General features: G+C 39.3%; 1 protein-coding gene across 1 annotated transcript in view; it reads right to left on the bottom strand.

The window, feature by feature from the left end:
• LOC134654423 (GAS2-like protein 3) overlaps positions 1-27,862 on the bottom strand; it is a 111,948-nt gene that overhangs the window by 31,803 nt on the left and 52,283 nt on the right. Inside the window, exon 2 of the mRNA XM_063509864.1 lies at positions 26,979-27,018. The gene's annotated coding sequence lies outside the window, so the exon portion shown is untranslated. The remainder of the gene's footprint in view (positions 1-26,978; positions 27,019-27,862) is intronic.

The following is a 27,862-nucleotide window of genomic DNA, read 5'->3' as shown; positions in this document are numbered from 1 at the left end:
CTTTCTATTATTTATTTTTAGAAACCTCGGTATCCAAAATGAACCTAAAAGGTAAATTTTAGATCCCTTGGTCACGGAACCAAAATGTCACCTCCCACTCCCTCTTACTTACTTACTTAACTAACCTACTTAACCATAATATAAACACCCCTTTAGATTTACCCTTAGAATATGGCCATGTGATTTAGTCGTGATCGTCTAGTCTAGCGTTAGGACCCCTCGAAGTGAACCGCGGTACCCTAGGTTCTTTAATGAGTATCAGCTAAATTTTGGACTCTGATTTTATTTACAATTACCTGGACTTTGGGAAAAATATTTTAAGATATTGGAAGCACATTTATTATGACGCTAATGAGTAACTTACTAGAATAATTTATTAAAATACAGAAATAGTACCAAAAGTTACCAGAATTTATTAGTGTAATGTAAATGGAGTTATATTTTACTTCAAATGATATTATTTAGGTAAATGCAGCATATATGATGATACTGATATAAAAGAAATATATTTGGTAAAATGAGTTTGAAAATGGGGTTGGTAAAAGCCTGCTACAATCTATTAAGCCTCCGGGATAACATATGAGTAGCACTCCTGGGGTAAGCCCATTTACACCCTAGCATTTCAAGTTAATATTATTAACTACCAGCTTCTATACGAAATATGCTACCCATACGCTCGATGCAGGACTGGGGGCTCCTAGTCCAATCAGCAAGGTCAATTGGAACTACTAACCTACCCTACTCTTTAGCCAGACGGGCTATGACCAACACTTCGGAACCTATGCGTACCTAGATGGCTATGGAAAGAAGTGTCAAAGTATCCATCAGTCATCAAAATTACTATTCTTTTTTATTTCAAAAACTAGGGATGCGAATCCCATTTCCATTCCCCAGCAACTAAAATATAGACTGTATTTCTAGTTTTTTAGAAGTATGAATGAAGTACTAAGTTTCATCTTCCTCGCGTTGTCCCGGCATTTTGCCACGGCTCATGGGAGCCTGGGGTCCGCTTGGCAACTAATCCCAGTAATTGGCGTGGGCACTAGTTTTTACGAAAGCGACTGCCATCTGACCTTCCAACCAAGAGGGTAAACTAGGCCCGCATTGGGATTAGTCCGGTTTCCTCACGATGTTTTCCTTCACCGAAAAGCGACTGGTAAATATCAAATGATATTTCGTACATAAGTTCCGAAAAACTCATTGGTACGAGCCAGGGTTCGAACCTGCGACCTCCGGATTGCAAGTCGCACGCTGTTACCGCTAGGCCACCAGCGCTTTTTTTGAAGTACTAAGTTTATTTGTTAAAAATATACTATATTTTATGAGACTGAAATATCAAGATGAGCATTATTTCACTCAAAATATCCTTTGGATTACTCTTGCCTGCCAAAGGTTCCCTAAAACAGCTAGACGTCGATTTTCTATCTCCGAATAGACTGTGTTCCTAATCCCAGCTTGATATTTATGATTTTATTGTGTAAATACCTTAGAAACATGATTTTAATACTCAGTACCTCGTCTTTACACCAGAAAACCAGAATTTCATAAATAAAAATAGAGATAAGATTTTACATTAATTATTTTCCCCAAATGAATTAAAATATTGGAAGATTTAAGCAATTGAAACCCTATACCTATTTACGCACAATTTTAGTTTAGCAAGACCGTAGTTGAAGTCCCTTAAAAAGAGAAATACATCAGTTTTACAGACCAAGACTAGAACGAACCCTAAATTCCGAATAATTAGTGTGTGAATTTACCCTAAACCTACCCTTGTCCCTACTCTAGTATAACCAAAGCACAGTTCGTACTTACCATCGACCTGGTACTTTGGAATATACGCAAGTGTATCCCTACTAAGAAACTGTAAGAGTTCGGCGAGCGATTCCGAGAATGCAACCTAACAGCTCGTGGGCTTGTCTCCCCCCATGGCGGGTTGCACAAAGGCAGGGTGGCAACATGGGTAAGACAGGTCCCTATTATGTATATAAGTGGTATAAATAAATATATTTAATATACGAAGCCTCCAAATACTGTAGATTTCAAATGGGCCCAGATTACTCCGGATGGTGCGCATGTGACACCCCCACTATTCATCTAACAGCTGGACATTGGAGAGCTAAGGAGGGAGACGTTTTTCACCTTCTATGTTGGTAAAGAGAAGGTGCCAAGATAACCCTCATCTTGGAACAAAAAGACTCCTAGACAGCTCACATTTAACACCGCAAGGGGTGAGCGGTCCAGTCGGACAAACAGTCAGTCCAAACAATGATCTGGTTTTAAACTATATAGCAAAAGACCCCATAGTAAAACACTAAAATAACTAGGTTCAATTTTACGAACCAAACTACTCACAAAATCAAACTAACTAAACACAGAAGTGAAATTCCCTTAAACACCATTATCTAAGTTCAGTTTTATGACGATATTGTCCCCATAAAACCAAACACAGACACGTTTTCCAAGTCCCTGCTATGCAACGATATTGTCCCTGCATAACGTGATGGCACTTAGAAAACACAGTGTAGAAAACTTCACTATAACAACACACAGTAGCAAAGAATCCCCGCAATAGCCTGAGCTCAGTTTTACGACGATATTGTCCCCGTAAAACCAAACACAGACACGCTTTCCAAGTCCCTGTTATGCAACGATATTGTCCCTGCATAACGTCGCGGCACTTAGAAAAACACTGCGTAGGAAACTTCACTATATTTAAATCCCGTACACGGTAACAAAGAATCTCCACAAAAGTCTAAGATCAGCTTTACGACGATATTGTCCCCGTAAAACCAAACACAGACACCATTTCCACGTTTAAATTCACCAGGATAATTCCAAGCGAAAACAAACATAGTAACAGTAGTAGAGGAACTTTGCTCACCGAATATTAAACGCCCGAGAACCAGAGTCACTGCTAGTCCGATGGTTGAAGAATGAATGAATCGCTCGCAGCGCGCACCCGCCTTTTATACCCCTTACTGGCGACCTATTAGCGACGCAACGGCGACCTATTGGCGACAGGCGACGTACTGGCGACCTATTGACGACAGGCGGCATATTGGCGACCTATTAGCGACAGGCGACTCAACGGCGACCTATTGGCGACAGGCGACGTACTGGCGACCTATTGACGACAGGCGACTCAACGGCGACCCATTGGCGACAGGCGACGTACTGGCGACATATTGGCGACAGGCGACGTACTGGCGACATATTAGGGACCTAGGCCTAGGGTCATAACAGTGACGTATTGACGACGTATTGACGACATATTGGTGACATATTGGCGACATATTGGCGACATATTGGCGACATATTGGCGACATATTGGCGACATAACGGCGACATAACGGCGACATAACGGCGACATAACGGCGACATAACGGCGACATAACGGCGACATAACGGCGACATAACGGCGACATAACGGCGACATAACGGCGACATAACGGCGACATAACGGCGACATGTGACTTACTGGTGATTTTACGATACACTGGCGACCTATTGGCGACAAGCGACATAACGGCGACCTATTGGTGACTTGCGACATACTGGCGACAGGCGACGTAACAGCGACCTATTGGCGACAGGCGACGTACTGGCGACCTATTGACGACAGGCGACTCAACGGCGACCCATTGGCGACACATTGGCGACAGGCGACATACTGGCGACATATTGGCGACAGGCGACGTACTGGCGACATATTAGGGACCTAGGCCTAGGGTCATAACAGTGACGTATTGACGACGTATTGACGACATATTGGCGACATATTGGCGACATATTGGCGACATATTGGCGACATAATGGCGACATAACGGCGACATAACGGCGACATAACGGCGACATAACGGCGACATAACGGCGACATAACGGCGACATAACGGCGACATAACGGCGACATAACGGCGACATAACGGCGACATAACGGCGACATAACGGCGACATATCGGCGACATAACGGCGACATAGTGGCGACATAACGGCGACATAGTGGCGACATAACGGTGACATAACGGCGACATAACAGCGACATAACAGCGACATAACAGCGACATAACAGCGACGTAACGGCGACGTAACGGCGACTTACTGGAGCTCTTACAACACACGGGTGACCTATTGGCAACATGAGACGTAATGGCGACCTATTGGCGACATGGACATACTGGCGATCTATTGGCGACATACTAGCGACATGTAGAGACAACTGTTATTCTAAAAATACCAGGATACCAGAACCGAGGAAGAGGTGATTTGTCTCGTGGCGTGTGCCGACGCTTGCTTCGTGAAGAAAGATCCTAAGTCCTATTTTGTTTACTAAGCCATACGACCGTAATATTAAGGTTCACATTCGTAAAGTTCGATGTTACCAAGATCTATCCCTTTCCCGCTTGCGTTTTTAGAGAAAGACGGAGATATTTTCAATGACGTCTACGCACACATTCATAGGCAATAGTAGGGTAGTCAGTTTGAGTAGACTAAATTACAATAAAAGGGAACGTTTTATGGCTCCTCTACACGTACGAATTTGTAAGCATTATTTAACTTTGAGATACTTTTAGTTTCTTTCCGAAAAACACTCCCGTATTGAAGTACTTTATGTTTATTAGTAGTCAAACATAGCGGGAAAATTAAAATCTTACGAGTTTTGGATTGTTCGTATTAACGCTGTACTAGGAGTTCAGACTTCCGTACGACCGAACGTCAAACTGTCAATGTCATCCAAAGGTTCACGCATTTAGGTTAGTTTCAACTTGAGATGATTATCTGACGCAATTTATTAATCTAAATAGCGAAAATTTTATAGTGGGTTATATATTAAATGAAACCACAAGTGGTAAAATATGGAAATGTGTGCTTCAAGTTGTAATTGTTACATTATTCATTGGAATCATGTATGAAATACGCGACTGAAGGGGATTTTAGTATTCAAGGTATTTCTTTCTAGTTTCTGAGTTTTGTAATGACAATTTAAGGTTAATATTATGCAATAGGCATACGACCAGTCACAATGCCTGATAACAGTTTGGATATCGACTAACGCAAATTGCCCAAAACAAATAACTCATTCTTTTCGTTGAAAAATGGAACCGGGAACATTTCATGGGAACTTTGCATTTTTTGGATATCCTCTTCGGCAAATTGCTAATCGGAATGTCAACGGAAATAGTTCTCATCCATCAACATTTCCATTCAGAGCGATATAACCGGCCGCAGATAAATAGCCGCGTCAGCAGCGTGATAAACGACAAGTTACGTAAGACAAGTAAGACAGGGTAAGGCCTTCGCTGTCGTCGCTCAACTTGACCTGAGCCCGACAGACTATTTGCATAACTCGGCCCGGTGAGGGCAGGTGGCTTTACAACCTAACAATTACTGTATTGTCTTGAAGTAGATCAGCCGTCATTTTCATGTAGTTAATAATTATACATATAAACCTACTTGATTGAGGTGACTGTTGCAGCCGCTGTTACGGTCGACATCTTTGATAAACTAAATAAAGCGACGGATTAAAAGTTGTAATCGTGGCAGTAATGCGGCGGCGACAGAATTCATTGGATCATTCATATTAGCGGTAGTGATCATTTACCTATTCCGAAGCACTAGGGCGTAGGGCGCAAGACGAATGCTTTGCTCTTCAGGGCTAACACAACTCGTACCACCACTCTACTCCCACACTTCTATTACTGGCCCCGTAGACAACATGTCAATCGCTAACGCTCCCTAGCGAACGAAACGCAACTGTCACTGTCACAATAATATGGAAGAGTGATAGAGAGACACAATTCGATGGCGAAGCGATAGCGATCGTCACCTTGGCTAGGCCGCCTGTTGTGGCAAACAAACTCAGCACTAGGCTAATCTTATCGTCTCCCGTTTGATTAACTCCATTAAGATGAATGTTCCGCGGACACCCGAATGCGCCGGCGCAGGGCTCAAGACGAGTGCGTTGCTCCCTTACACAGGGCTACCACTACTTTATAATATTTTGCCAGCAAAGATATCTAGTCTAATAGTGGCTTTTAAATAACTATTGCTCCTGAACATAATGATCTCCCTTATATTATGAAAGTCAGAAACACAAGACAAGTGAAGTGAAATACATCATTTGGCATAAGTTGGTAGCTTAACTTTTTATCGACAAAGCGCATCTTAGCAAGTCCACCATGGCTTTACCAAATAGTTCTTTTTTTTAGGGTTCGGTACCCAAAGGGTAAAAACGGGACCCTATTACTAAGACTCCGCTGTCCGTCCGTCCGTCCGTCCGTCCGTCCGTCCGTCTGTCACCAGGCTGTATCTCACGAACCGTGATAGCTAGACAGTTGAAATTTTCACAGATGATGTATTTCTGTTGCCGCAATACAGAATAAAATAAAGATTTAAGTGGGGCTCCCATACAACAAACGTGATTTTTGACCGAAGTTAAGCAACGTCGGGCGGGGTCAGTACTTGGATGGGTGACCGTTTTTTTGCTTGTTTTGCTCTATTTTTTGTTGATGGTGCGGAACCGTCCGTGCACGAGTCCGACTCGCACTTGGCCGGTTTTTTTTGTATCCAATTATTTCGTTCTATCAATCAGCAGTCAGCACTAACGAATGCCTCAAGTGGCTTAAGTTGTTGTATTAGTTTTTTTAAATAGAAATACATTAAGTATTAACTGGTAGCAACGCTCTACATCTACACAAAAGTAAGTACAAAAGTCCTGAAGGTTTGTATTTATTTAGGTATGCAACAAATTTTACAAATTGATCCAGATTGGACAGCCCTGTACACGTCGGCGTCGGCGGGGGCAAGTCTCCATAATTGGAAGCTCCCGGCGAGCCCCAAACCCCTTCGCGTTCCTTTCTGAGGGCTACCGCGACCACCGAAGTTCGCAAATTGCGGTCATCTTTCTCAGTCACTCTAATTTGCGCCTTAATTGGAGTAAAAGAGAAAGATGCCCGCAATTTGCGAACTTTGGTGTCCACGGTAGACCCTCTGAACATGCTCAAATCAATGCTTATTAGTGAATTATTTATTACACTAAGGGTTTTGGACTTATTTATGTACAGTCAGTTGCAGAGATAACTGATCCCTTGCATAGAAATTCGTTCGTAGGGGGGTCAACAATCTCTGCAGCCTACTGTACTAGATTAGATTAGATTCATTCAAAATAAAATGCATTCACAAAAAGATCTAGGTTAGGTTAGGTACTTCATTTCACTCTACCATATATGTATATCAATATTATTTTTATATCCCTAGATACTAAAGTTTGTCTTTCTAGTACTTACCTACAAACTAATAAAGCTAAAAAAAGTAGGTACTGTAAACAATTGCACAATACAGAAAAATATAATGAAAATACATTGAGTTTGTCTATCAGTTATCAAAAAAACATACATCAAAATGTTTAAGTAGGTAGCCCAATAGGAATTGTTGATCTACCTGTTTTTTGTACGATTGTATTTTGAAAATTGAAGACAAGCAGAAAATTATGATAAAGCGGTTAGAAACATAACAACAGCGGTCGCATTCAAATGTTTTAATTAAAAGAATGAGTTCAAACGTGCTCGCGATGGATCGGTGTCACGGCGGCGGTTAGTTAACAAATCTCTTCACAAATCGTTCTATATGCTCGAATTGCTCGACTGCATATTTTTCTACAGCTAGTAGCGTCGGTTACCGTATCTTATGGAGATATCGCTTACTTCTTTTTTAAATAACCCCATGCCGTAATTCCTCGAGAATTAAAAGCTCGGCAACTATTTCAATTCCTTAAGCCGAAAAGAATGCGGAAAAAAAATCCTTTAGAATCAACTGTGTCAACTGTTGACGGCGAGCGTTGCAGACAGTGGTCTAAACAGCCGCTGCCGTGCTGAGTACGCATAATCTGTTATCCAATCGGTAGAATCCGAGCAGTAGCAAGTAGAATAGAAGCGGTAAACTAGAGTCCGTAATAGTTACAATTGCGATATCATACGTTTGCTTTATGCTTTGTGAAAAGTGACAAAGCAGCGGCACGGCAGCGGCTTCGGTACCGCACCAACCCAACACCGCAACATACCAACTTCTAGCCCGCAACATATTCACTTTCCGTCCGTCTCAGGTTGCACCTATCATATTTGTGGTCGATTTGGCAAGAGGAAATGAGATCGATTACAGATACGTTCTAAACCGGTCAACTGTATACTTTCAATAGCTAAAGGAAACTAGTAAAGTTTTACTGTAATGTACCTATCAATTACGCCTAGAGCATAAATGTGTCGAAGTCTAATCAAAGGTCTCACTTTGTCGCTTACCATAAGAACGAGTTTGATTTTTATCTTTATACGAATAACCTGTCAAATCGTCCTTATAGCATGCGAAAAAGTGGGAATTTTTTGCTTGGAAACAACACAAATGTGCGTCCGTGTGTGGTACTGAAAGAAATATATAATATATTTGCACAAAAGTAATAAAAATATCTGACAATATTATTTAAAGAGTCACAAGAGTGAATCATAATATTTTTGAGCGTTCGTGTAAGATATTAGTGCAAAGAAAAGCTAATATTTAAAATTAGATTAGAAACACCTTATCCGAGTGTTCAAAACGAGCATTTGTCGCGAAGTTGTAGTACCGTGTAACAAGATCGCTTCGGCTTCGATCGATTTACAAGCAAACGTTACTCAATCAATTCGCAGGAAATCGAACCCAATTCAAAAGCAATGAATGTTTAGTTCATGTCCTTTAGAATGGGCAATTTCTCTGAATGGGCAATTGCTCTCGTTGCATCTATGATGGGCTATTCATCTTGATGGAGATTAGACGTCCGTGTCAGAAGAGGAAAAGGGTACAGTACCTCTTTATAATATCAGATATTAGGAGTCTCAAAACGGCCAAGCTTTCAAGTGTCCCACTTCCTTTTCCGAGACCGTGCGAAGTGGGGGAAAAACTAAGAAAGCGACCACCCGGCTCCGAAACAGCATCTAAAGACGCAACCGAGATAAACTCTTAGCTTTTTGGTGTCTCGACGACGACTGTACGAAGTGTAACTAGTTATTTTAGTGATTTATAATTTTTCATACATTCGTGTAAAAACTGTAAAACATGAAGCAGCCTTGCTACTTGATAAATATCGAAATTATTGCATGTGATACGCGATATGTAGGTCCCTTCATCAGTTCTTTGTATAAATGTTTCAGTGTCACCGACGATCGGCATTTAACCGACAACCGCACATGCATACAAAGTGCACATTACAGACCCGTTCGTGGCGCGGCCGTAAATCATTATTGCATATGCGAAATTCACATCGCTCCGTCGATGTTTTTACGATCACACCTAAACGTACCGTCAACCGGGGTGAATAGACACAGTTCTGAACTTTGAACTGTTAGGTAGTTTGACAATTTTGTGATTTATTATGTGAGCTCCTAAATTCCTAAACTATGTAATCGCGTACCTATGTTTTAAAGCTATCAATATTAGGTCCGTTGGTTTTTTGTCTGGCCATTCAAAAACATATATCGACATTGGTATCTTATTTGGATGATGGCACGATTGGAGGACCAGCCAACGTTGTTCTTAGCGATTTAAGGAAATTATTGCCAGCCCTATTGGGCATTGGCTTAGAAGTAAATTCAGAAAAATGTGAATTGTTTCCATGCAGTTCATCTGGCTTTTTCCCTGACTTCCAAGCACTGCTGCCCAATTTGAAATTAATTGACACCACATCTTTTTCACTTTTAGGTGCTCCAATATTTCCTGAGGGGGTGCCCTCTACAATTCGGAAAAAAGAGGATGCATTATCATCATCACTCCATCATCTACAACAGCTCTCATCACATGTTGCCTTGGTTTTATTACGTAACTGCTTCTCCATGCCCCGCCTGACTTATACACTTCGAACAGCGCCCTCATGGCTCTTCCCAGAGCAAATCCGCAACTTTGACCAAACTTTGCGAAATGGTCTGGAAATCATCCTCAACGTCAGCTTGAATGATTCCCAGTGGTCTCAATCTTCGCTGCCCATCCGATATGGTGGTCTCGGGATCCGTCGAGCGCACGATGTCGGACTAGTGGCATTCATAGCCTCCGCTCACGCTTCCATGGATCTTGTCACTCGAATCTTACCAGTAAACGGTGGCAGTGTCCGAATTCCTTTTTTGTAAGAAGCCTTATATGAGTGGAGGGCTAGGTGCCCAAAGGACGCGAGGCCCGAAAATCTGAAGCTCCAAAGATCCTGGGACGACATTCTTAGCAAGAAAACATACGATGACTTACTCGAAGCGGCTGTAAATGTCGATGTGGCGCGTTTAAAAGCAGTGGCATTGCCTGAATCCGGAGCATGGCTGCACGCGCTACCATCACCATACTTGAGCACACTCTTTGATACTGACTCCCTTCGCATAGGTGTGGCACTGCGACTGGGCTGTACTGTTTGCGAACCCCACCAGTGTGTGTGCGGGGCTGCAGTCCAACCAAACGGTCACCACGGACTGAGCTGCGTTCGTTGCGCCGGTAGGTTCTCCAGACACCAGTGCATTAACGAAATTATTCGTCGTGAACTGGTGTCTGCGAATATGCCCTGTGTCTTAGAGCCCCAAGGCTTAAGCAGGACCGACGGAAAAAGACCAGACGGTCTGACGCTGGTCCCATGGGAGCGAGGACGCAGCCTCATTTGGGACGCGACGTGCGTAAGCACATTTGCCCCTTCCCATCTCAGCTACACGGTGCATAAAGCTGGAGCTGCTGCCGAAAACGCCGCCAAACTAAAACGGGTTAAATACTCAAATCTGGAGCCGACCTTCGATTTTGTACACCAGCGGGCCTTGGTGTGCTGATGCTAAAAAATTCATAAGAAAGTTAGGTCAACGCCTACGAGAGAAAAGCGGCGACCCCAGGTCCGGCGCATTTTTAATCCAGCGTATCTCGCTAGCGGTACAAAGAGGGAACGCCAGCAGCGTACTAGGTACATTCAGCCGGGTACCTATGGCCTAAATGCATACAATACCATTAATTTTTATATTTACCTAAGTATATTAAGTTTGTAAATTTCTGTACCTAATAAATGAACATATGTATAACCTATAGCATATGTATGCCGTGACACGATGTAAATCTTATCTCAATGAAGCAAGGACTACATATCGCCATAAACTGTGTCTTCCCCTAGCTATACTTAATATTAACCGGCCGAAGACTAACCACATGTGTTAAAAACAAATACATTCTTAAAATAGTCACAAAAGGATACCGTCCTCTACGCCTTCATGTAAACAAACAAACTTCAGAAGCGCAAGGGCCTATTACACTTCATAACGCATTCAAATCGAACCCTTTTAATCGCTTCATTATATTAAATTACATAGACATACAGAGCGGCTCCCGCTTTACAACAATCGAAACTTTTCGAGCTATCCCTTTCATTATCTATTTTTTAATGAAAGGAGTAAAAGGAACGGAAAGCTATTGAACTTGAAAGCGCGTGCTGTGCCTCGCACATGACATAAGAGCGAGGGCGACGCGCGCGCACAATGGGCGCTGAGTGGCGCAAGCGATAAGCGGAGGCGACTTAAACAATAATAAAAGTTATCTATGAAATAACTGATTAACTAAGTCATGTTAAAATTATAAGTGTACCGGTTCATAAAAATCGCCAAATTTTGGATTTTTGCACTTGAATATATTATCAATTGTTACAATAGATGATAATGAAAGATTGCTTGCTGGTGCTGGTGCTATGTTGCAGCGGCGGGAAATGGGCGATGTTACTGTCAATTTCTTTAATAAAATGAGTGATAGAATGAAAGTACTTATCATAACAATTTCTATTTCCCGCTGCTGTAACGCTGTACCTAGAATGCTGCGGCAGTAACGCTTCTACAATCGCCATCCTAATTTCATCTTTACTTTGCACTTTTAAATACAGCACTGACGTCCAAACGCTACTTCATGTTACAGTTCTGACGCCATGAAGATATCCAATGACCCCAACAGTTTGGAGCGTTTTTTAGCGTTTGCAATTTTCGTATAAATTCTCTGCTAAAGAAAAGACGCTTACCACAACGTTTTTAGTACACTGTTCTTCCTGTTGCTGTCTCAATCGCACGCGCATAATTATATTGCTGTCCCACCCTCGTGGGTACATGGTATCACTGCCGGCTGTCAACGTCACTGTGCGAGCGGGACAGCGACATAATTAAGCGCATGCAATAGAGATAGGAACAGGCGGGTCATAATGTTGTGGTACGTCTTAACTTAATCGGACCTTATGGATGACGTCTTTAAACAGCATCTAGGATTTTATTTGCACCTTCATTAAGACAAATACAATCCTTTTGCCCCCGCTTCCGCCTGTGGCATGGGCCAGGCGGCGGAAGCCCCTCCCCGCGCTCGCGTTCATTGATGGATGCGCCGCACTGCTCAATGGGCTGCGCAAGCGCAACCCAGACGCTTTGCCTTTACATTATTATATTACACCGTGCCTGAGTCCCAGACAGAACCGGCTCTACAAATAGGAACTCGATAATTTTACCTATATATACTTGGAGTTTTGCGTAAGTTTCTCACTAGTGATTTTAGGGTTCCGTAGTCAACTAGTCTATCTGTGTATCTGAGGCTTTGCCCGTGATCGTTAGTGCTAGAGAGCTACAATTTGCCATGCCATGATGAATATAAAGTTGCGGTCTCGCTGAGTCTCATCCATTTTACTGCACAAATATTTGTAAATTCTATCTGTTTTTTTTTTTCAATGTACTTGCAATTCGTTGAATTTTTTTGTGTCGGTAAATAAATATCTTTTTATTTTATTTTTTATAAAGTGATAAAATACACATAAAGTGGGGATACTCGTAAAATATTTTTTCCGCTTCAACCCTATGGTGTGGCGTGTCGTTGCGAATAGGGGTCTTCAACAAACACTTTTTTTAAACATTGCGCAAAAGAACGTAGCAAGCTGATGGCGACAAAAAAACGCCGTAGACGACAGTGTGATATTTGCACGTTCTAGAAAGTCAACCGAGTAAGTACCAGGCAAACATAAAACTCAGGACAGTGTAAGTGTTCCTGCAAACCACTTCAAACTGTCAATTGCTAGTCACGGAGACGCCTACAGCCCCACTAAACTCATATGTGTTGTTTACAACGTCGGTAACGAGAAAACAGGCTTCAAGTCTCTCAGGGTATGAGGTATGAATACACCGAGCTGATTAAGCACCGTATTTCCCTCATTGTCTTGTTCAATACCCTTAAGACTAAAGGGGACGACTGTAAGTGACCGCTTTTCCATACAAATCCCCATTTTTTTCTAGAGTCTCGGGATATTAACATCATAGATTTCATAATGTTAATATCCAGGGAGGAAAATGAAGACTACGTATGTATGGAGATTATGGACCGGTCGTCCACTATCCTCTTGACTGGACGATGCTTAAATCAAAGAGTCCGCCGACTCTTTGATTTAAGCATCGTCAAGTCGCGATAAAAACAAAAGACGAGAGTTTACAATGGAATTTATATCGACAAGATACAATAAAGATAAAAGTGAAAAGGTTGAGCTTCGTGACGTCTCAATTTTTGTAAAAGGTTGTTGTCGCTATGTTTTGTTTTTGCATTTTGTTCGTGCCATTATATCGAGACTTTTATGTAAAATAAAAGTTTATGTAGCTCAATCGCAATTCATGATCGCATCATGTCACGACATAGGTATGTAGTTCCAGCAGACTTAAGCTTTGGTTTCCTCCGATAGCGGTGCCGTCATATAGCGGCCGTCTCCATACAAATACTACGACATCCATATTTAGCCGTATTATTTAGTATGGAGACGGCCGCTATATGACGGCACCGCTATCCTAGGAAAACCGATCTTAAGAATAGGTCATGAGAAGATTATTCATTAAGTACTCTTCTTTTAATCTTCACATTATCATTCTTCAGGAACTAAGTAAAAAAACATTTTAAAGCGAGAAAGCGTATTAAACGTGAAATGTTGCTAGGACATGCAACATTCATAATGTTTGCGACGTTGCAAGGACCAGTGCAAAATGGCGTATTACGCGGAAAATCGACGTATCTAGACTATCTATTTTTTTTTTTTTTATTTATAAACAAGATATATACAGTGTATTACTAAAAGAAATTAAAAACTAGCTTAAATCTAAAATAGGCCCTTGAGGCATTGTACCAAGGATGCTAGCGACATTTCCTCGCCGTATCGCAATGCTGATACGTTGTGCGAGGTAGCCGCCAGCTCTTCGGTCACCCGTTACGTCAACCAGACGCTTCGCGATTTCTGCGAACAACTTATGTATATCTAACACGAAACATTTTCAATTATATAGGACACACTTCATCGCGCCACTGAGTATGCTTTTAACTCCCCCATTGGTTAACGGAAATGCCAAATCGCATTAAAACACCCCTCCTTCCAGCCCGGTAACCTTGAGCTTTTGCTGGTTTTTGTGTCAGTCTGTATACTGGGTTGATCGGGAATTAGGGTTGTGAGACTTGTGAGTTGGAGCTCATTTTGAAACTTAAAGCTTCGAAGCGTAAAGACTCGTTAGTATCTTGGCAATTGACACTTTACACTAACAATTTTTTGTATTACATTTCTGGGTTCACCTTAAATGTTATCAAGGCTTGAAAACTTACGAATGTTTTCGCCTCGAGCCTTTAAGGGTGTCCGGCAACTCCGGCTCTCCATACAAACGTAGTTACACTCTCATTTTAAAACTAGTAGCTAGGTTGCTCTGAAACTAGTAGCTAGGTTGCTCTGAAACTAGTAGCTAGGTTGCTCTGAAACTAGTAGCTAGGTTGCTCTGAAACTAGTAGCTAGGTTGCTCTGAAACTAGTAGCTAGGTTGCTCTGAAACTAGTAGCTAGGTTGCTCTGAAACTTTTTACTTACAATAGGATAAGGTATTACCTATATCTATGTCTGTAATTAGTTTATGTAGCTTCAGATACCATAGTTAAAACAATACAGCGAATTTAAGTTTTTCATACAAAACTATAGTTTTTTCTCTATTTCGTATGTTTTATAAACTGGAGCTAAATTAATTAAGGACCTAGATATATCTCATGTCATTGTATGTGCAAAGTTTCACTACAATCCAATACGTAGTTTTAAAATGAGAACGAGACTCCGTTTGTACTTGTAGGTATGGGAAGGTGAAATTCGGCGGCTCTGGACTCTAAAGACTCGATAGTAGCTTTAACGCACAGCCCTATTATCAGTAACGCTTAACCTATACAAGTTGCCATATTAGTCAACGTGTAAATTATACCTCTTTGAATAAATGAATACCGGCCGTAATCGAGCCGTTATATAACTTTAATAACTATTCGGGCTGCATAACACAGATCTAATTATAGACAATTAGGGTATTCAATGAAACAGAGTAATTGTTACTAGCATCAGCAGAAAATGCCACATTCGTTACATACAACTTATGTAAAATTTAATATGTTGGCTTAAGAGTAAGGTACTTTGTATAATCTGTAGTAAGGTGAAATATGATTTTTAGAACGAGCTGCGAAAATGCGCAAGTAAATCGCTATTTTTTGATAGTTTCGCTAGTTTTCTAACTTTAATGTACCTACCTATTACTTATTTTACGTACCTAAATGTTAAATAAAGAGGACTTTACAGTACCTACTTATCGGCAACAGGTGGGTTGTAAATAAACAATAAAACTTAAATACAAAATAGGTATATAAAAGAAAACGGTTAGTTATCGATGCTTGCTGCACCCAGCCCAGTTTTTATGAAATATTGTAAGTTGTGCTGCAATGTATTGCCCTTTTCTAGTTCAAGTTATTTATCTTCTTTGTTATTAAGTAATAACAAAGCAATGCTCCAACAAAACCGCAACCGTTAAGACAATACAATATTCTAGTCTATGGCGTACCGCATATACCGCAGGGACACAGTTCCCCCGAGAGCCAGTTCCCTGCGTTACGGTACGCGCGCCCACTAACCCAATGGCATCCATCGTGTCACTCACCTCCTACGGTCGGCTGAGCTCCTGGAACATTATAGCAATAGGTGATTAACTGCAATAAGTTGTGAGCACTCGACGAAGTTTTTAAGAATCTGCACTAGAAATTGGAATAACTATAAGAACTATGATGAGATACTTTATAAAAATAGAGCCAAGCTCTGGGAGCCACGTGAATGCCCTGTTAGCGTCTACTTACTTAAGCCAATTGTATTATTCAAAACACTTCTCAGCAGTGGGCAAAAATGGCCAAACCCGATATGGCTACTATAATTACCTCAAACTAAAACAAATAAGCTAATCCAGTTAGGCACGATAGCGCACGTTCGCTGCCGGTTTAGCATATCAGGCGGAACGATCACACGCAATTAGATTACATGATACCATCTAGTTCCTAACGAGTTCAGGAGCTTCAACAGTTAGCACTCCACCGAGGGAAATGGTAAATATTTCACACAAAATAATGCCACTTAGCATTGGTTGAGAATGCCTTGGGTTGGGTAAATGGGTACGAAGGGTAAAAACGGGATCTGATACCGCCCTGACAACAATTAACAAGTTTAATTCTGGTATAATTGCATCCTAATAGCCCCATGCGGTACCAGGATAACATAAAACACCAGGAGCTCCAAACCAAAGTATACTTTTAAACAAGACACCGGCAACAGGTGCTCGCGTCGCGTAGGACTCGTAGGAGGCCGCATGCTCGTTTTTTGCCCAATCTCTTAATAACTCGAGTTGAATAACTCGTACGGCAGATGGTCTGATTTTAATATTTTTTATTGTTTTGCAAATGGACCGGACGGACCAACATGGGCGTATGACATCATGGACCCTCGAGAATGTATGTAGATACTTGGAAGAAACTAGTATTGTAAATAAACTAGCGTTAAGTGGAATTCAGAGAATTGTTAGAGATAATTAAACCGACAAACATCAATGGTATCACTTAAATAACGTCGGCTAAAGTCGCAAGCCTCTTATTATCCCCTCCTTTGGAGGAGATAAGAGGTTTGCGACTTTAGTTTGCGATTTCTAGTAACAGCAATTTCTAGTAAAGTATCCCTTTTTTTGGCCGTATGGCGCCGTCAAGTTAACCCACATGTATTTCAAGTGGCTACCTCACTGATAGGTATACAATGTTGGCATGCTGGGGGGCAATAATTTACCAGAAGTACAGTTTTTTATTTAAGTTTTTTTATTTAAAATTTATTTAACTCCTTTAAAAATAACTTTACCTACCCTATACCACAGGGCGGACACGCCATACAATACATCAAAAATGATTTGCGTTTATATGTGTGCGCGGCACGTTTGTACACGCGTCATTGAGTTTCTGACGGAATCTCAGTAGAGCGACTTACGCACACATTCATGTCGCGGCCTGTCGCGGGCGAGGTAATCCGAATCGGGGCGGGGCGGTGCGTGTACGTTCTGTATAATAATACTATTACTTATTCTGTGCCTATACGTGCCCTATATACGCTATAGAAAGAATGCGCATTTACGCTAGAAAGCATACATACATAAAATTCATATGCGACTGTAAATCATTAGTAATATTAGTAGTATGTGTAGAGAGCAGGTAATTGGGAACAAAGCTAATAGGCGCAACTAATAATAACTGATGTGGCGATAACGCGGTATCTGATGCGCGTGCGCCGCACACAATACAAGCGGTTGAAACAGTATCTTAACCTGATAAGGCTCAAAGGTTTAATTTAAATAACTTAAAGATGGAATTCAATGCCGGCACAATCATTTGAAAATAATAATATGATATTACACGGGCTACTTACAGTCTGCATAGAAATTCAACATCATTTTCACAGGAATCAGTGGTTTATGGTTGGATGGGTTGAATTGACCAAGTGAACAAATTAATTATGCAGAATTAACTTAGCCGAACTCACCATTGGTCATTAATACGTTTAGACTAGTGGAAAAGTATCTTACTTGCCTACAGGTAAAAACAATTGATAAATGTATTAAAATTTTTGAATAGGTAAATAACCTAACCTATCCTCGGAGCCTACGGTGCCCCAGTCCACTGTAGTTGTCAGTAACTACCAAAGAAAATAAAATCCATTCTAATAACTACCACCTTCAAATGTAAAAACTAAAACATTAAAAACTAACATAATTATGATCATTCATTATGATGATGATGGTATGATATGATTAAGTATGTTACTCGCATTCGCGTAACTTAACTATCAATGCCATCCAAATGCACTTTACTCATAATGAAATTAATGTACTGTTACAAATATATCCTTATATTAGCAATTCGCGTAATTCCTGAAACGGAAGTGGGAATTAATCTTCCTCTGTGTCAATTGCCTGTCTGATGCCGCGATAGTGTTCACATCAGCGACTTCCGAATAAATGTAACTCTGATCGATAAGCGGGATTATCGCAGTTTTTACACCACCTGCGTTTATGTAATCGCCTACTCATTTATGTATCTTTTGAGGTAGGTATCTATTATTCATGTCTTATGTGGCAGTGGAAACGTCAATACAAGTAGTACAACTTGATTTCCAAAGGCGTGCCAAGTTCGAGATAATTACGAGATATCCTCTAGGATATCTATAATAACTCTAAACTAACTCTAGTTTTGATTAAGAGCCAACAGGAGTGGTCATTTCTCCATACAAACGTACTCGATTGTTTCCTCCGTGGGTTTTGAAGCTAGAGCAATGATTTTTTCAACACAGATTAATATTGTCGGTACCTGTGTCGGACCGTTTTGATTTTTTTGATATTTTTGTTTTTTAAGGCGCTAGAGCCCTTCAAAAATGGCCAAATTGGCCTAATTGACTATGCCGCAATGAGAGGCGTGGTATTCAAAACTGATATCAATTAGCCAAAAAAGCAAAACGGTCCGACACAGATAATTTCATAATCATTTAGATTTCCAAATTTGGTTACGATTGGTTAAGTTTTGGAGGAGGAAACAGTCGAGTACGAAACCTTGATTTTTGGGATTTTTACGCAGGATTTTTCGCCTTGTTCTTATCGTACTAGTTTTAGGAGCCGCTTTCGTTAGCGAGACGGGTATATTTACCTAAAATATTTAAATCTCAGCTCCTGTTTCGTCTTAAAAAGTGCTACAAATCAGTTCCGACTTCAACACAAAACCGTGTTAATTATTATAATATCAGCCACAAAGCACATTTATTTTACACGCATATTATAATATGTGCTGTGTATTGCAAATTTAGTCTCAGCAAAGTATATAGTTACTAGTTACCTACTTACTTACTTGACCTAGTTTTGTCTCGTTTGGTCACAGAACAAACTTAAAAACGATTAAATGACATCATTAATCAATTACCAGAGATAGATGAAGCGATGGATCCATCAGTGATGGCATGAACATAATCAACGGGTCGAATCGACCCGTCGCTTCGCGTGTCAGTTCGGCCAAGAATGTTTGTAATTCTGAACTCTATTTTATTTGCGTTAAGGCGAAAAGTGTATACATATATTTGATGTTAACCGTATAATAAATGAATCCAAGTAATTAGATATTTGATTAAGCTAACTGCGGAGTAATTACGCTTGTACCCCGCAACGCTAAGTTATGGTTGTCACACAAATTAAATCGATTTTGATATCTTTACTTGGTTTTTAATAACATTTTTTAATTTCTGTATTAAGCTCTTTAAAATAAAGCTCACCTAAAGGGACAACATATTTTTTTACAAAGCTTTTTTTATAGCTTATAAAGCTTAGATTGTTTGTTAGGATTTAGGACCAAAACTTGTAAGCCTTTTTATATGGCCTAGCCTAAGCTAAACTAATAACAAAGTAGATGTATATTAATTTCGTACGAATTATCACAACCCAAAACAAAATGAAGATTTGATTTATTAATTTCTCCTACTCGAAATAATATACTTGTTATATTGGCAACCCTAGGCGTTTAAAATGAACTAGGTAGTTATTTAGTTTTATTAAACTGGCAGCCCTGGCAAACCTGAGACACTTACGACACAAATCCAATTATTTTTACGCTGATCTAGATTTAAACTTGCAACAAACAATTATGTTCATACGAGCATATGCATAATTAATCGATTATGTTACTCTCATTTAAAATGAGAAAAGCCGTGCAGGTATATGGTTCAAAATTAATCAGAACAGTTTCATTAAACTGTGTTGCTAGAGGTAATTTGTTATCAGGAACACCATAACTATGCAGCACCAGAAAAGTGGTCACATAGGTCGCCATCGGATATATCGGGTGTTCACAAGTATCTGAACGAAGCCTCTACTATCAAGACGTTATAGTGAATGTTCAGCACCTTGCCAGCTACGATATTTGATGGCGAATGTATACTCGTAGGTACCTACAGAAAATGACGTGCACTAAGAGCAATGAAAACGGGTAACTTTCAATAGAAATTCTCATGGCTTTTCAGTGTGTAGATAATCAATTAACTTAAAGTGTCATACATAAATACCAATGACGTAGTAAGTTTGAAATGGTTCCTCAGTGGATTGGAATCAAGTAGTTTGATAGTGCACGAATATCACATGTGCTGCCTCGTTTAGCATTAAACTCCGCCCATTGCTAATCCGCACGCACTTATTTTAACATAATTACAGTTTAGGCTTTACTTTCTTGCCATAAATCTGATGGGTTTACGCCTTCAGACTAGTTAGTGGTTGAGATCCGTTCACACTGGCTGAAGCTCTTATGTGGCGTTGGGCCAAAAAGTTTTTTAGAATTAGTTAAGGTTATGAGACTTTGCTGTGCACATCATTAAATAAACGGAATTTAAAGCCTAATTTGTGTACTTAATTCTCATAGACATGTTAAAAACTTCTACTTCTTATGTATGACGAAAGTCTTAGAAAAATGTATCCAAATTATAAACTTTTATAATGTCCACAGAAAAGACGCCGATTTTGCCGAAGTTTTTGACCCAAATAGGTACCAATGGCAGATATAGATTCAGGTTTATAAGAGAAGTTTGTAATGGTCAATATAGTCATCATAATATCTTTTTCAATAAATTTTTAATTTATAACACATTAATTGCTACAGAAGTTGAGAAAGCCCAAACTCTTGAGAGGAAGGCTTTTGTGGCCAGCAGTGTTTTTATGACAGGTATACAGATAACGTGATCTTTCTAGAATCAGAGGTGCCCCTTCTGCCCCAGCACGCACGCGGCCTTGCGCGCACGCGCCGAGAAAGTCTTAATTAATTCGGAAGTTTTCGTCACAATTAGCGCGGAAAGCGGAACGTTGCGTCAGCTGGAGCTGGTCAGGTCTTACATGACCAGCTAAACGATGTGTGACTTGCATCTAATCTCTACTAATAGTCCAGATATTAAGGCGCAAAAATACATTTGCCTCATGACAAGATCAAAACCAGTAGTCAAGTGGAGCATTTATTATAAGATTAACATTTGTCAGGATTTCCCCTGACATGTCAGGATTATTCGTCCTCTGTCATTTGCGAAGGGACTTCGCAAGTGTCAGGGTTTTAGAAACCTCAACTAAAATCACTAGAATCTAACCAAAAACTTAGAATCGTACCTACAGCATATGATGGCTTGTAGCTACAGCACATTTTAAAAACTCCGAGATATGGAGGCCTAATTACAAATACCTCGTCAGCGGTGTTTGGAGAAATTACCGTTCTGGAAATGTCAGGATTTGTAGGGTGATGCCCGGACTTTTGTCAGAATTGACGCATGGTATAGAGTTTTTAGCGACTGCCACCTTAGCTTCCGACCCAGACTGAAAACACTTAGGCCTTAAGTACTAGCTTTAGTTCAGCTCCCGCAAGTCGGATTTTCATTGTAAAGCGACTTTGAAATTTAAATATTGCGTACCTACCCCATTAACCCATAGCGTAGCTTATTATTAGAAACATTACGATTTGAACCCACAACTTCCGATTTAAGTCATACTCGTCATTGTTGATAATGATAACTACCATGCAACCTGTGCAACGATTATGCTATTGTCCTATAAGATAATTAATTAATTATCCGTTATTTAATAGCCAAATTACTCTCTAACAATGATTCTATCATTACATTTGCGTCATGAACGGGAACAGCAACACACTTATCTAACCTCGACCTTATCTCGTTGCAATAAGGTTTACGAATTATCACTCTAATACAGACGTAAGAATGGCCAAATAGGTACCTACTTCGAATAATTTGCTCAACCTATTGTACGTCAAAAAATCAACGCAATCGTATGAAAGAGGCATTCTCATAATATTTAACGATGAGCGATCGAGGGGGGGTTTCGGATTTACCCATTCAGATTGACTGTTATGAAACAGTTGCAAAGTCAGGGTAAGTAACTGGAGTTATACCGCGTAACCGAGTATGAACCAGTCACGTACTTAATGAAACTCGGGTAAGAAATGCTCGGGGAGTACAGAATCCGGAAATGAATGATTTGTTTCGTCTTTCCTAATACGGTAGTAAGAGTGGATTTCATTCCCAACTTCTGTTTTGTAACTGATATTTACCAGTTGCTTTTCGGTAAAGGAGTACATCGTGAGAATGCGAATTCCAATTAAGTAGGCCTAGTTTCCCTCCGGTTTCGAAGGAATTCGTTTTCGTAAAATGGGATTAGATGTAAAGCGGACCCCGGACAAAAAGAGCATAATGAGCCGTGGCAAAAAGCCAAAAACGCTAGGAACATGATTGGTCTTAAATACTTATCCATTATTTTATCATCTGATCACCCAATATACGTTCACATCTATATATATTATTATAATAGTGTCTCTTCAGCTTCACTAAAGCTGTTATAAATAACAACCCAGTTGTGGCACAATCCAGGTTAATCTTTGTAAATCGTCGGCTATCCAAAGCTCCATCTCGCTAAACGTCACTCGAAGTGGACGTTAAGGTAATCCTTTCGAATAAATCGCGGATTTACCCTGTACCTGTACCGTATTTTTATTGGCGCAAAAACTAATTCTGCACATTCCACTCGTATAGGGGTCAATTTCTGAACACGATTTTTTTTCTGTCCGTGATGAAAATCGTGGGTTAGCATCAGATAATACTTACCATTTTTTTTTTACATAAAGAAGTCACACTTTCACACCGAGTTCCATATGAATTCACTGATTAATTGGTTTTTAGAGTACACTTAAAAATACCTAAAGGCTCAAATTACTGCTCCCGTGCCCTGTCCGGAATCTACTTTTGAGCATAATGAAAAATCCTACGAAAAATTCTACATTAGTATCACTAATTTAGTGTCAAATACTTAAACTAGATGATATTTACTATCACTGAGCACATACACTATTAACTTCATTGTGGTAAATAACTCGTGATCGATGTTTAAATTTTGTCCGAGCGCGCGAGTACAATTTCGTCGGCAAAACTCACAGGGCTCTGACAGCCGACGTCTGTATTTGAACCGCCTCGTGTCCCGCCTCACCTGTACTGGCAGTATTCGGCTGTCTTTCAAAGCAAACGGATGTACGTCAAGCCGTGGCGTGTTTGAGCAAATCGCGTAAGTATTTCGGAATCCGGGTGGGCGACAATTTTTTTCTAATTTCGATGCCCCTTATAAATTTTATTTTCCACATAGCTTTTCAATAACAATTGTCATATTTAGGAGCCCTTTATGTATCTTTATGTAAGCGATAACATAACAGTTTGGTCAAACACGATTTAAATTTTTGGCGAATTTTTTTATTACGAATTCTAATTTCCGTGCCCTAATTCCCATAGCAAATTTACCTAAAACAGCTGATTAAGTGGCACGGGAATTAGAAAGTATTACATTTATTGTCAACAAATCTTTTATTGGGGGCACTTTAAGTTAATTGGCAATGTTTACGTCATATTATTATTACATTTATGTATATTGGCATTGAATATATATTATATGTAATAATAATATGACGTATATCTTTCTATTTTGCATTTAAGGAAATCTTAAAGAATGCACAAAAATTTGTGAACGGTTTTTTAGTATAAGTACTATAGTACATACAGGGTGGACCCGAATAACCCGGGCAATTTTAATACGTAAGGTAAGGTGGGGTAAGACGACACCGGGGTAAGACTATCACTTGTATGGAATCCTTGTACTGTTAGTCTTGCCCCACCTTACCTTATTCATTGATCATATTATAACATTAAAATATTATATAAACATAAAACTATTTCTGGAATTATTACATATTATAATACCTGTACCTAAGGTTACATGAAACAAAATGAATCAAATTTGCAATGTTTTTTTTTTTGTAAATTTGACAGCTGACAGCGTATACCGTATAAAGTTTAAATATCTGGGAGACCGAGCTTTGCTTGGAAAACATATACCTACCTAAAAACTCAAAAATGCGCGTTTTCCCAGAGATAACACCTAGCTAGATCGATTTTTCACCCCAAAAAACCCTCATATATGATCAAATTTCATTCGAAATCGTTAGAGCCGTTTCTGAGATCCCCGAAATATATACAAGAATTGCTCGTTTAATAGATTAGTTGTTATAAATTAGCTTTTCTAATACAAGAAAAAATAAATATATATCCTATTCTTACTATATTATAAATGCGAAAGTATCTCTGTCTGTCTGTCTGTTATCTCGTCACGTTTAAACCGCTGAACCAATATCATCTTGATGATATTTGGCATGGAGATAGTTTGAGACCCGGGGAAGGACAAAGGATCTGGGGGCACGGCAGTGCCGCCGCCAAGTCGAGCAAAACAAAGTGGCACGGCCGTACCATCAAATCTCAATAACATTCTATCAAAATAACATTTAATGCACTTTACAATCCCTTAGTTTTGTCACTGACACAATCACTCACGATCATCATTATTTTAAGGTACTTCTAGCATACCCAAATTTGAAACGTAATTTGGTTTTAGCTTTTTAAGCCAATAAAAATCTAATAATACTGCAATATTAGTCACGTTCTAAAGATCTAATAACTGCATAAATAAGTTTGTAATCCCATAGAAATATATGCGATAACAACGTTGCCTTTTAGTTCTTACAATTAGTAGGGAAAGTAAAGGTACACTACGACGTACGATGTGAGTATGAATAAAGATGTGTATACATAGTATCAGTATGGTATGGGTATGATTACCTGAAAAGAAGGACAGCCTACAAAAAGAGATGGGATCCTATCAAAAACATTACATGTAAAAAGATGCAAGTCTCGCAACGCAGTTCTTCTACTACAAAAAAGTTTTGAGATGTAATGGGAAACCAAGTCGGTTATTTTAGTCAGTGCCAGGGGGTATTAAAATCGTAATACTATTAGATACCTTATTAGGGTTCCGTAGCCAAATGGCAAAAAACGGAACCCTTATGGATTCGTCATGTCTGTCTGTCTGTGATGGTCTTACCCCACCTTACCTCATATGTGATCAAACAATTTTTTGTGTTATGAAGGCAGCATATTCGATTTCTTCAGATTAACTTACACAATAACTTCTTCTCACTGTGCCCCTATTTACTTATTTCTTAGTATCATTTCCTATACGGCCATATACCAGATCATACACCTTGTACCTATCTACATGCAGATACATCATGACACTTTTTAATTTAATGAATAGTTTTGTATGTATGTATGTATGTAAGTAGGTATTGTTTTGAAATATGTACATTTTACTAAGAAAGAGAGATTAGTTGCCATTAAAATCAAGGAAACGATTAGTCAAATACGTAGTATGATACACTAAAAAGTGTATCATACTTTCGTAGATTTGTCGTCCGAAACTAAAATTAAAGAAGGTAAATATGTTCGATGCCGCTTCAGTATGGTTAAAGTACATTATTGTAGATTAAAATATACATAAATAATAGTTTTAACTACCAAAATAAGTTAAGAAAACAATTCCTGTGCCATGTTCTAATTTCCGTGCTAGTAAAATCTAATTCCCATGGACACACTAATTCCCGTGCCCTGACCAAAATTTTAAATTGAAATAACTTTTATAGTTTTATGAATATTTTTACCCCATAAGAAAATTAATGTTTATTATATTTTTTATCAAATTATCAGCATATTTTTTTTTGTGTAATGTTAGTATTTCAAAATTCCATGGGAATTAGACAAAAATGCTCGTTTGGTGAAATTGACCCATAGGATTTACAGTATACAATCAATAAAACGGTCCACAGGTGACCACCAAATACAACTTTACGATTATATGATAATCTGGTTGTATTCAGCACGCATCAATATGCGTGCAACTACAATTAGTTACATTTAGAACCTTACAAGCTGAGGTACCGCCGTTCAATAAAATTTACTTTGTTTCTCTTACTTCACAATGACCTTTAGTAGTTTGGTTTACTCAATCACCACGCTTTATTGTTTCTAATAAAGTTGATAAAAACGTTTCCAATTGATTTAAATAGGAAACGATAAGTCGACTCCACAAAAACCAATACCTAGCTCTCGTTACGATGTGAATCGGAATTGAGACATTTCCATAGAAGTGTCAAGTCCATTAGTAACATTATTGTGAGAAAAGTCGAGCAAAAACTGTCAGCTGGAGCAGTAAAAGTGCTGGGGCACGGTGCATGGATACATCAGTAGCCTATCTCCATACGACTAATGCCTTTTTACTCGGTTCAATCGCCCGCTGTATGAAGCTTCGATGATCCTAAAGTCATATGAGAGTGCTCCCGACTCATCTTAGAAGAGATTTCGCCCCCAAATCTGTATTATACCGTTTGGTATAAAGGGTTGCTAAGAAGATTTGTTTGATATGTTGTCCGTGGCCCTTTTTACCGCCACAGCATGGCCCTCAAATTTACCTTGATTTAAAGATGGAATGGATTTGTAATTTCTAATCTGGTAAAAGTCACTGCTGGGGTGTCATTGTGGGCAGTCGTTTCTCCTACACTGCCAATCTAATAGTGACAAGCACTTTCATCTACTAAACATCACTACATTGGTTTCAGTTAATACTACTTAATACCACGTATTAATACTCGAAAGACCATAAAGGAAAACTTTACTCACCGTCGCGCGCGATTCAAAGTGTCATCCTCAGCTTAATGAACTGTAACAAGAAAAATTAATTTAGTTATCAGTTAGATTGTTATAATGATTTAGTCATTTAAAATTAATATACATAATTATAAGATAATTTTAAAATTTAAAAGTACCTAAACACGTGACATTTAAGAAAGCTGAAGGGAGACTTTGCCCTAATCAAGTGGGAGACTTTAACCACGTTATTAAACAAAAGTGTCAAAATGTATAAAAGGTATTTACTTTATTAGCATTCCTAACTCCAACATGACCTAACGTAGGTACCTAGAAATATTCCTATTCAGCCTAGACCTAAATTTTTATTTTATTTTACATAAATCAGCTAGTTTGTATATCTACTCAGTAATATAGCAAAAATAACTTTTTTTTTGTTGTAATAACTAAGTTGTTTATCTGTGTTCCCAAATAAATTACTTTTCTAAGTAAAGACTTTTCCATAGATTAGGTAGTAGGTATATGTTATGTGGATTTTTCTTTCTTTTTCTACAGCGATGATGTTTTCTAAGTACATATTTACGTCTACTACTGACCGTACAGTAGCAAAACGAATGAATACTGTGAACTGCAGTAACCCCCGATCACTGATTAGTATGTATTTGGTAAGGAGAGCACTGCCCGTCGCAAATTGCTAATGATCGTCTAGATCGGTCGGCTTTCTCTAACAACACATTTAGCTGATCATTGGTGTGCCTTATGTAGCTGGAATAAGCTGGCCGATAGTGCCGACCGCAGTGTCCATATTGGTCACCCCTATGTGTGTGTTCAATAGTAGATTCAACTCGGGAACTTCTAAAAGAAACATTTAAAAATTACCTTCTACTCACAAATCTGCAGTGTTTTGACTACCTTTG

The sequence above is a fragment of the Cydia amplana genome, chromosome 15 (assembly GCF_948474715.1).
Source record: "Cydia amplana chromosome 15, ilCydAmpl1.1, whole genome shotgun sequence".
Classification (NCBI taxonomy): domain Eukaryota; kingdom Metazoa; phylum Arthropoda; class Insecta; order Lepidoptera; family Tortricidae; genus Cydia; species Cydia amplana.
This window is presented reverse-complemented; position numbering and strand designations above follow the sequence as displayed.